Source organism: Eriocheir sinensis, chromosome 15 (genome assembly GCF_024679095.1).
Source record: "Eriocheir sinensis breed Jianghai 21 chromosome 15, ASM2467909v1, whole genome shotgun sequence".
Classification (NCBI taxonomy): Eukaryota; Metazoa; Arthropoda; class Malacostraca; order Decapoda; family Varunidae; genus Eriocheir; species Eriocheir sinensis.
Window position 1 is genome coordinate 6,678,580 of NC_066523.1, and position 9,001 is coordinate 6,687,580.

The following is a 9,001-nucleotide window of genomic DNA, read 5'->3' on the forward strand; positions in this document are numbered from 1 at the left end:
TTACCATTCACCCGAGTGTTAAAAGTCAAATATTTTCCGTCGCCATTTTAATAGCAAATCATGTAACAATCATAGTCTGTTATCAGTATATTTATCTGAAATTTCACCCAGATCACTCCGGTGGTTCACAATATATTTTCCTGATAGATTTTTATGTGTTATCCCTCGGCACTGGTAACTGTCTCCGTCGCAAATTATTCGTTTGTGAGATGTGAATAACACACACACACACACACACACACACACACCTACTATAGTAGGAGTAGGTAGGAAGACACCTACCGAACGGGCGTGAGCTACTCCCGGTGAGGATATATGGGAAGCGAGGAGGGTGCTGAAGCCCTTCAAAGACCCTTCCCATGTCCTAACTAGCCGTTTCCCTTTTGTCTCATCAACACCAGAGAGCAGTTCAGCATGCTCTCTAAAGACAGTTCCTCTCTTTTTCTACAACACACTACTTTCACACAACACACACACCTTTTCCCAAAATTCAAAATTCAAAATGGCTAACGAAAACACCGCCTCGGAGTCCCCGCCTGGGGAGGGGACCATAAATTCCCCCAGGAAGGACTCCCCTTCTGGCTGCCGACTTGAGAGGTGTCCTGATAACTCCTCGAACCTCCTCCTTATCAATTTCTGCAACATTCGCGGTCTTCGCTCTAATTTTCATTCTGTGGAACACCATCTCTCCTCTAAACCTCACCTTCTCTTCCTCACCGAAACACAGGTTTCTGAGGCTACTGACAACAACCTCTACTCTGTTCCCTCCTACTATCTCTATCCTAAATTTCAATCCAAAGCTGGATGTTGCGCCTACGTGCGCAACGACATCACTTGCTCTCGTGCCCACGACCTTGACTCTTCTGAATTTTCCACCATCTGGCTAAGACTTCATTGTCATTCTATTACTAAATACATATGTGCTGTTTATCTCTCACCTAAATCTACTAACTATGTAAAATTCTTTGACTATTTGAACTCTAAAGTGGAGCACATCTTGACTCACTCTCCCTTTGCTGAAATCTCCATCTTGGGAGATTTCAATGTTCACCACCAGCTTTGGCTTTCATCCTCCTTCACTGACCATCCTGGTGAACAAGCCTACAACTTTGCTCTCCTCAACGACCTAGAGCAGTTGGTTCAGCACCCTACTCGTACCTTATTTCTGTATCCTGTCCTATCGCTCCTGTACATCCTCTGGACCCGCCAAAGAGGCGATGCTTCTGGCATTTTGCTTCAGCTCGGTGGGACGACCTGAGGATATACTTTTTCGATTTCCCGTGGAATGATTACTGCTTCTAGGAGAGATACCCCTCTGTATGTGCTCAGCGCATCACAGAGGTGATTGTCTCTGGAATGGAGGCATACATTCCACGTACTCTCTCCTCCCCTCATGCTAAAAAGCCTTGGTTTAATCACGCTTGTTCTCGTGCTATTAAAGATAGAGAGGCAGTTTACAAAAGGTTCCAGAGCCTTCGAACTCCCACTAACGTTGACCTTTACATTTCAGCCCGGAATCGTGCCAAATATATTCTCCGACTTACCAAAACTTCTTTTATTAACAGAAAATGTCAACACCTTGCTTCTTCTAATTCTTCCCGTGACTTCTGGCATCTAGCCAAAAATATCTCCTCCAATATCACTTCTTCCTCTTTCCCTCCTCTCCTTAACCCTGACGGCAGCACTGCCGTCTCATCTGTCTCTAAGGCTGAACTCTTCGCTCAAACTTTCTGTAAGAACTCTACCCTGGACGATTCTGGGCATATTCCTCCTACTCATCCCCATCTCTGACTCCTTTATGCCTGTTATTAAGATTCTTCCAAATGATGTTCTATGCCCTCTCTGGCCTCAACTCTCAGAAGGCTTATGGACCTGATGGAGTGCCTCCTATTGTCCTTAAAAACTGTGCTTCTGTGCTGACACCCTGTCTGGTCAAACTCTTTCGTCTCTGCCTGTCAACATCTATCTTTCCTTCCTGCTGGAAGTATGCCTTTGTACAGCCTGTGCCTAAGAAGGGTGACCGTTCCAATCCCTCAAACTACCGCCCTATAGCTTTACTTTCCTGTCTATCTAAAGCTTTTGAATCAATCCTTAACCGGAAGATTCAAAAGCACCTTTCCACTTCTAACCTTCTATCTGATCGTCGGTATGGATTCCGCAAGGGGCGTTCTACTGGCGATCGTCTTGCTCTCTTAACTGACTCTTGGTCATCCTCTCTTAGCCGTTTCGGTGAAACTTTCTCTGTTGCGCTAGACATATCGAAAGCCTTCGATAGAGTCTGGCACCAGTCTTTGCTTTCTAAACTGCCCTCTTTCGGATTCTATCCCTCTCTCTGTTCCTTTATCTCCAGTTTCCTTTCCGGCCGTTCTATCTCTGCGGTGGTAGACGGTCACTGCTCTTCCCCTAAACCTATCAACAGTGGCGTTCCACAGGGTTCTGTCCTATCACCCACTCTCTTCCTGTTATTCATCAATGATCTTCTTTCCATAACAAACTGTCCTGTCCACTCATACACCGACGACTCCACTCTGCATTATTCAACTTCTTTCAATAGAAGACCATCACAACAGGAAGTACACGACTCCAGACTGGAGGCTGCAGAACGCTTAACCTCAGACCTTGCTATCATTTCCGATTTGGGCAGAAGGAACCTTGTGTCCTTCAATGCCTCAAAAACTCAATTTCTCCACCTATCAACTCGACACAATCTTCCAAACACCTATCGCCTATTCTTCGACAACACTCAGCTGTCACCTTCTTCAACACTAAACATCCTCGGTCAATCCTTAACGCAAAATCTCAACTGGATACTTCATATCTCCTCTCTTGCTAAATCAGCTTCCTCGAGGTTGGGCGTTCTGTATCGTCTCCGCCAGTTCTCCCCCGCGCAGTTGCTATCCATATACAGAGGCCTTGTCCGCCCTCGTATGGAGTATGCATCTCACGTGTTTGGGGGCTCCACTCACACAGCTCTTCTGGACAGAGTGGAGTCTAAGGCTCTTCGTCTCATCAGCTCTCCTCCTCCTACTGATAGCCTTCTACCTCTTAAATTCCGCCGCGATGTTGCCTCTCTTTCTATCTTCTATCGATATTTCCACGCTGACTGCTCTCCTGAACTTGCTAACTGCATGCCTCCCCCCCTCCCGCGGCCCCGCTGCACACGACTTTCTACTCATGCTCATCCCTACACTGTCCAAACCCCTTATGCAAGAGTTAACCAGCATCTTCACTCTTTCATCCCTCACGCTGGTAAACTCTGGAACAATTTTCCTTCATTTGTATTTCCTCCTGCCTACGACTTGAACTCTTTCAAGAGGAGGGTATCAGGACACCTCTCCTCCCGAAATTGATCTTTCTTTCGGCCACCTCTTTAAATTCTTTTTTTGGGAGCAGCGAGTAGCGGGCTTTTTTTGTATTATTGTTTTCTTTTTTTGTGCCCTTGAGCTGCCTCCTTTGTTGTAAAACACACACACACACACACACACACACACACACACACACACACACACACACACACAGGGGCGGGGGATGACATTGTTGGTGATGATGTCGGTAACAGAGGTGGTGGTGGTGGCGGTGCATTTCGCCATGTTCTCACAGGTCTTAAGGTTTCTCTCGAGGTCACGGGCGGGTGTGCCGGCCACCAGACAGGTGACGGGCAGGTCACAGTCTTGGAATACGTGCTTACATGGATACAATATATTCTTAGGGTGCAAGGAAGATGGCCACGGCCTTCACCTCGCCACGCGTGCCATGACCTTAGGAATTGATGTATTATGAATGTGTGTAAGAGTGTGTGGCAGTATTTCGATAATAATAGGCAGTTGGTGATAGCTTTGGAGCAACAACATCGACAACAACAACAACAATAACATCAATGTGAACTTATCAACAAAAGGAATTATAATAGTAAGAACAACAACAACAACAACAACAACAACAATAATAATAATAATAACAATAATAATAATAATAATAATAATAATAATAATAATAATAATAATAATAATAATAATAATGCTGTTGTGAAAATACGTGGATAGCAGACCTACTGTTAAGTAAAACATTCAGCCCACCAACCATTACCAAACATCGACTTCCTGCATGCAGCCTCCCTTCCCCTACACCCGGGAGGTGCAGCGAAAAAGCATGAATGTGAATAAATGAATAAGATAATGCGTCGCTGCTCATTAGCACATCGGAATGTGTCACATGTGAGGTAAATTTCTTCGTCCCCGGCAATCAATGCCCGCTGGCATCCCCGGCGCGTGAGAGCGATTACTAGTAGTGGCGTGATGACCCCCTCTGGCTGCATGGGAGTGTTTGTTGATAGATTATATTTTGAGTCTGTCATGATTCAGAAGCAGAACAGGAGGTGTGTGTGTGTGTGTGTGTGTGTGTGTGTGTGTGTGTGTGTGTGTGTGTGTGTGTGTGTGTGTGTGTGTGTGTGTGTGTGTGTGTGTGTGTGTCCCTCGCCCCCCCCCCGTGGTGTGTGTGTTTGTGTGTTTGTGTGTGTGTGTGTGTGTGTGTGTGTGTGTGTGTGTGTGTGTGTTCCTCGCTCCCCCGTGGTGTGTGTGTGTGGGTGGGGGGGGGGAGGGGGGGGGGGGCTGACCTGGTCTTGGCTACTCGAGGCCCGGGCCTGTCGTCGGAAATTCACAAAAACGAAAAACAACAACCTTTCCTTTTGTGTTTTCTTAACCTAAAAAATATGATTTATCAGCTTAGAACGATTCAGATTATAACTGAATATATGAATATATTTTTGTAAGCAATTGGGATACGGGGAAGCACTAAAAATTGACAGAATGGGACAGTTGTCTCGTATTATTCTTGTGCAGGTCCTTGCCAAGTCAGGCGCCAGTGTCTTGTTTCTAAAATTTAGGCACAGGAAAGATTTTTTTGAGCATATGTGTAATCGTTTTAAAATATGAATTCAGCTCTTCTCTGAATTCACAGTTACATGACTCAATGCAATAAACTAGACCTGACAAAAAAAAAATAACAACTTTGATCACATCTGCCACGCACGTCTCCATAGCTAGCTGTGTTATATATTGCCTACGTTTGTCAGCCATGTTACTATTTTGTAAGTTATTATGATAGGCAATCAAATATAATCACTGGTGTGGGTAACGGGGGAAAGGGAATCCATCTGAAAATATCCACACGACCCCAGCGGAGGCGCCTCAAGATGTCTTTCAATTTTTTTTTATTGAACAGAAACTCAAGGGAGGGCTGAGACCCCCTCAAATTACTCTGGTGTTGCAGCGCCCTCAAGGAGCCCTGGCCCCGGAGCCCACATCTTTCGCAACGCCCCAGCGGCTGACGGGCTTGCTGCACGCGACGCGTGGGAGGGAAAGTGGTCGAGAAAAAAAATCTTCCTAAAAGTGAAAAGAGATGATTTTGATAAAACAAATACGATTTACATGAAAAATCGCCTTCAAAGAAAAGGATTTTTTCCAGTTACGGAGACTACCTATTGACTAACCACTCAACGATGTTATCTGATGATGTCGTGATTGTTTGAAGGAAAGACTTTGCATAATGACGGTCTATCTATCTACCTATCTATCTGTCTATCTATTTATCTGTCTATGTATCTTTATCTGTCTACTAATCCATCTTTACCTATCCATCTTTACCTATCTATCTATTTATCTATTTATCCGTCTCAGTTCAGTGTTCATATTTTTAAAACATTCCTTTCCCTGGTGACCATATGTAGGTCAGGTAAATATGCAGATATGATAAATAGAGAGACAGATCAAGCCACGGAATAAATAAAGTCGGTGTAAGCAGGTCGACCTCAACTTTTATGGCGTCCATTTTGATCCGTTTCGTGTAGTAACGGAAAAACTCCGCCAGTATTTTTTCCTCCTATATACTTCAATATATACTCCGCTCTTGCAAATAACCATTGGTCAAGATTTATTTCATATACCGCACCCTTCCTGCAGCAGAGCATCGTCGTGAGGTACACAGATGCAAGGGATATTTTTTTTACAGTAAAGGAAAAGGCAAAAAGAAACAAACAAACAAAAAAAAAAAAACTTAAGAAAAAAAAAGCCAAGCTAATCACTGCCCCCCCCCCCCCAAAAAAAAAAAAAAAGTGAATAGATGTGTACTCAGAAGAGAAGCCAATTTGGAAATGATTATGAGTAGGGTTAGGAGGAAAGTATAACAATTTACTATCCGTGACTTTCATCGTTGCTTCTTTTGGTATTTTCAGGGAGGAAAAATAGGTGTTTGGATAATTATGAGCCTTCCGATTCGAGAGTTGGAATTATGGGGTGACTCATGCAAAGATTTATATAATGATTTTTTTTTTCCAAAGTGCAGCTGGACGTGAATTTGTGTGGTGGAGGTGCGAGTCTTTTTTTTTTTTTTTTACATCTGCCTAAAGGGCTGGTAGGCTTTTTTCAGGGGCCTGGTCTCCATGGGCATAGTGGTCGGCCCAAGCCCGTTGTGGCGCAGGTAATTTTTATAGTGGCGCCAGTTATGCTTGGCTCATGCTACCTCCCGGAACTCATTTTTGATTCACCTGGACGGTTTCTTCTAGAGTCCGGGTTGATGGACAGCATGTGGGTAGTCTTAGGCCACTCGGCGGTGACTGAAAAATCCCAGGTGGTAGCGTGGGAATTCGAATCGACGTTGTCCATGGCGTGATGAATGCGGGGCCCGTACGCTAACCACTCAGCCACCGCCTACCCTGTAAGGTCAAGGTATGTCCTGTAAGGTCAAGGGTAAGGTCACCACCACCAGAGTTGCTTCGTGAGACGTGAGGAACCGCATGAACGTTCTTGGTTATTTGTAGGTCAGGGAGAGTTGAGAAATGACACACACACACACACACACACACACACACACACACACACACACACACACACACACACACACACACATAAACTCCCAAATGTGTGTGTGTGTGTGTGTGTGTGTGTGTGTGTGTGTGTGTGTGTGTGTGTGCCGGTGATCTTATTTGCAGGTAAAGGTAATCTTATTCGGTGATTAGGCTGAGGCAGGTGAGGAAACAAGGTATCCGTGAGAAGGTGACCCGGGAGGTATTTCTTTTCTTCTTCCTACCTCACCTTGAACGAGCTTTTTCTTCTTCTGTGGTTCCTTCTTTCCTCCTTCCTTACTTCATCTCTCCGTCAGCCTTCTACTCCTTCCTTCCTTCCTTCATATTTCTTCACTAATCTTCCTTTTTACCTTATGATCAGTCTTTCTTCCTCTGCTTCCTTCATTCTTTCCTTCCTTCACCCCTCTGTACTAGTCTCCCTTTTTTTCTTTATTCACTGCCTTCCTCCTTCCTTTATCACTGTTTCCTTGTCTCCCTTTTTCCTTTATTCATGATCATCGTTTCTTCCACTGTCTTCTTCTTTCCTACCATCCCTTTTTCTTGTTCTTCCTTTTTTCCTACATTCATGATCAGCTTTTCTTCTTCCTTTCCTTTCGTTACTGTTTATTGGTTTTCCTTTCACTTATTCTTCCTTTTCCCTTTACTCCTGACCAGTATTTCCTGTCTCCTGTGTTTCCTTCCCCCTTCCTTCTTCCCTTTTCACTAGTTTTCCTTCCTATGTGTTTCCTTCTTCCTGCATTTCTCTGGATCAGCGTTCGTTCCTTCCTCTTTATTTCCTCCTTCCTTCATTCTTTCATTGTGCTTCTTCCTTCCTTCCTTTTTCGTTGTTTGCTGGTATTCCTTCTACTCTATTATCTTCTTGCTTTACTTCTGATCATCTTTCCTTCCTCTCTATTTCCATCTTTCTTCATCCTTCCATTGTGCTTCTTTTATCCTTTCTTTTTCGTTGTTTGCTGGGTTTCCTTCTACTCTATTATCTTATTCTTGCTTAACTTTTGACAATCTTTCCTTCCTCTGTATTTCCATCTTTCTTCATTCTTTCATTGTGCTTCTTCCTTCTTTGTTGTTTACTATAGTTTTGTTTCTCCTCTATTTCCTCCATCTTCACCTTCCCTTCCACTTTGCTTCCTTCTTCCTTTCTCATTCTTTACTAGTCTTTCCCTTGTTGTATTTCCTCCTTGTAATTACTCCTTTCACTGTGTTTCTTCCTTCTTTCCTCATCGTTCCTCCTTCTGCTCTCTTCCTTGGTTTACTCCTCATCCGCTTTCCTTATTTACACTCTATTTCTCCCTTCCTCCTACATCGCTTTGCACGAGTCTTCCTCCTTCCCTTGTATTTCCTCCTTCCTACGACTTAAGTTCGTCTACGGGAGGAGATTCAAGACACACTAAAGAAGCTAAATCAGATCACTTTTTTGACATCTTCTCCCTCCCCCATTTCTTTCTCTTCTCCCTTCCTTTCTCCTCTCTGCTTCCTTTCCCTTCTCTTCCTTTACTTCCCCCTATCCTCCCTCTTTTGCCTCCTTCATCTCCGTTCCTTTCTACATTCTCCCCCTCTGCCTTCCTTTCCCTTTCCTTCCCCTCTCTTAGTATTATTATGTGGAGTTCAGTGAAGACGAGGAAGGGTTTGGATGCTGCCCTTGGTTGGTATTAAATGCCATCTCTTTAAAGATAAGGTTTGATATATATACGATCGGAAAAAAAGAGTCGGTTCATTTTGGTTAATTTTCATTATATTCGTAGTCAAATAAGATTCAGTACGATTTCTACGATTTTTTTCCGTCACATTTGTCACCTTTTTTTATGCCCTTGAACAGCCTCCTCTGCTGTAAAATAAAAGAAAAAAGAAAAACTCGCTAACTAGAAATATAGGATGAAAAAATATTGTACGATAAATAGAAAAAAAAAAAATCTAGAATAATGAAAGTCTAGAATGGTAAAAAATATCTAGAGTGACAAATAGTGTAGAAAAGTAAGATAATGCTAAAAAAGATCCAGAATGAGAAAAATCTGTTCACTCCTCTTCCCTTATTCATAGTCAAAGAGATGAATGGGAGGGAGAAGAAGGAAAGAATAGGAAAGGAGAAAGAGAGAAAGGAAGGAAGGGATACGAAAGAGAAGGATGGAAAAAGGAGGAAGTAAA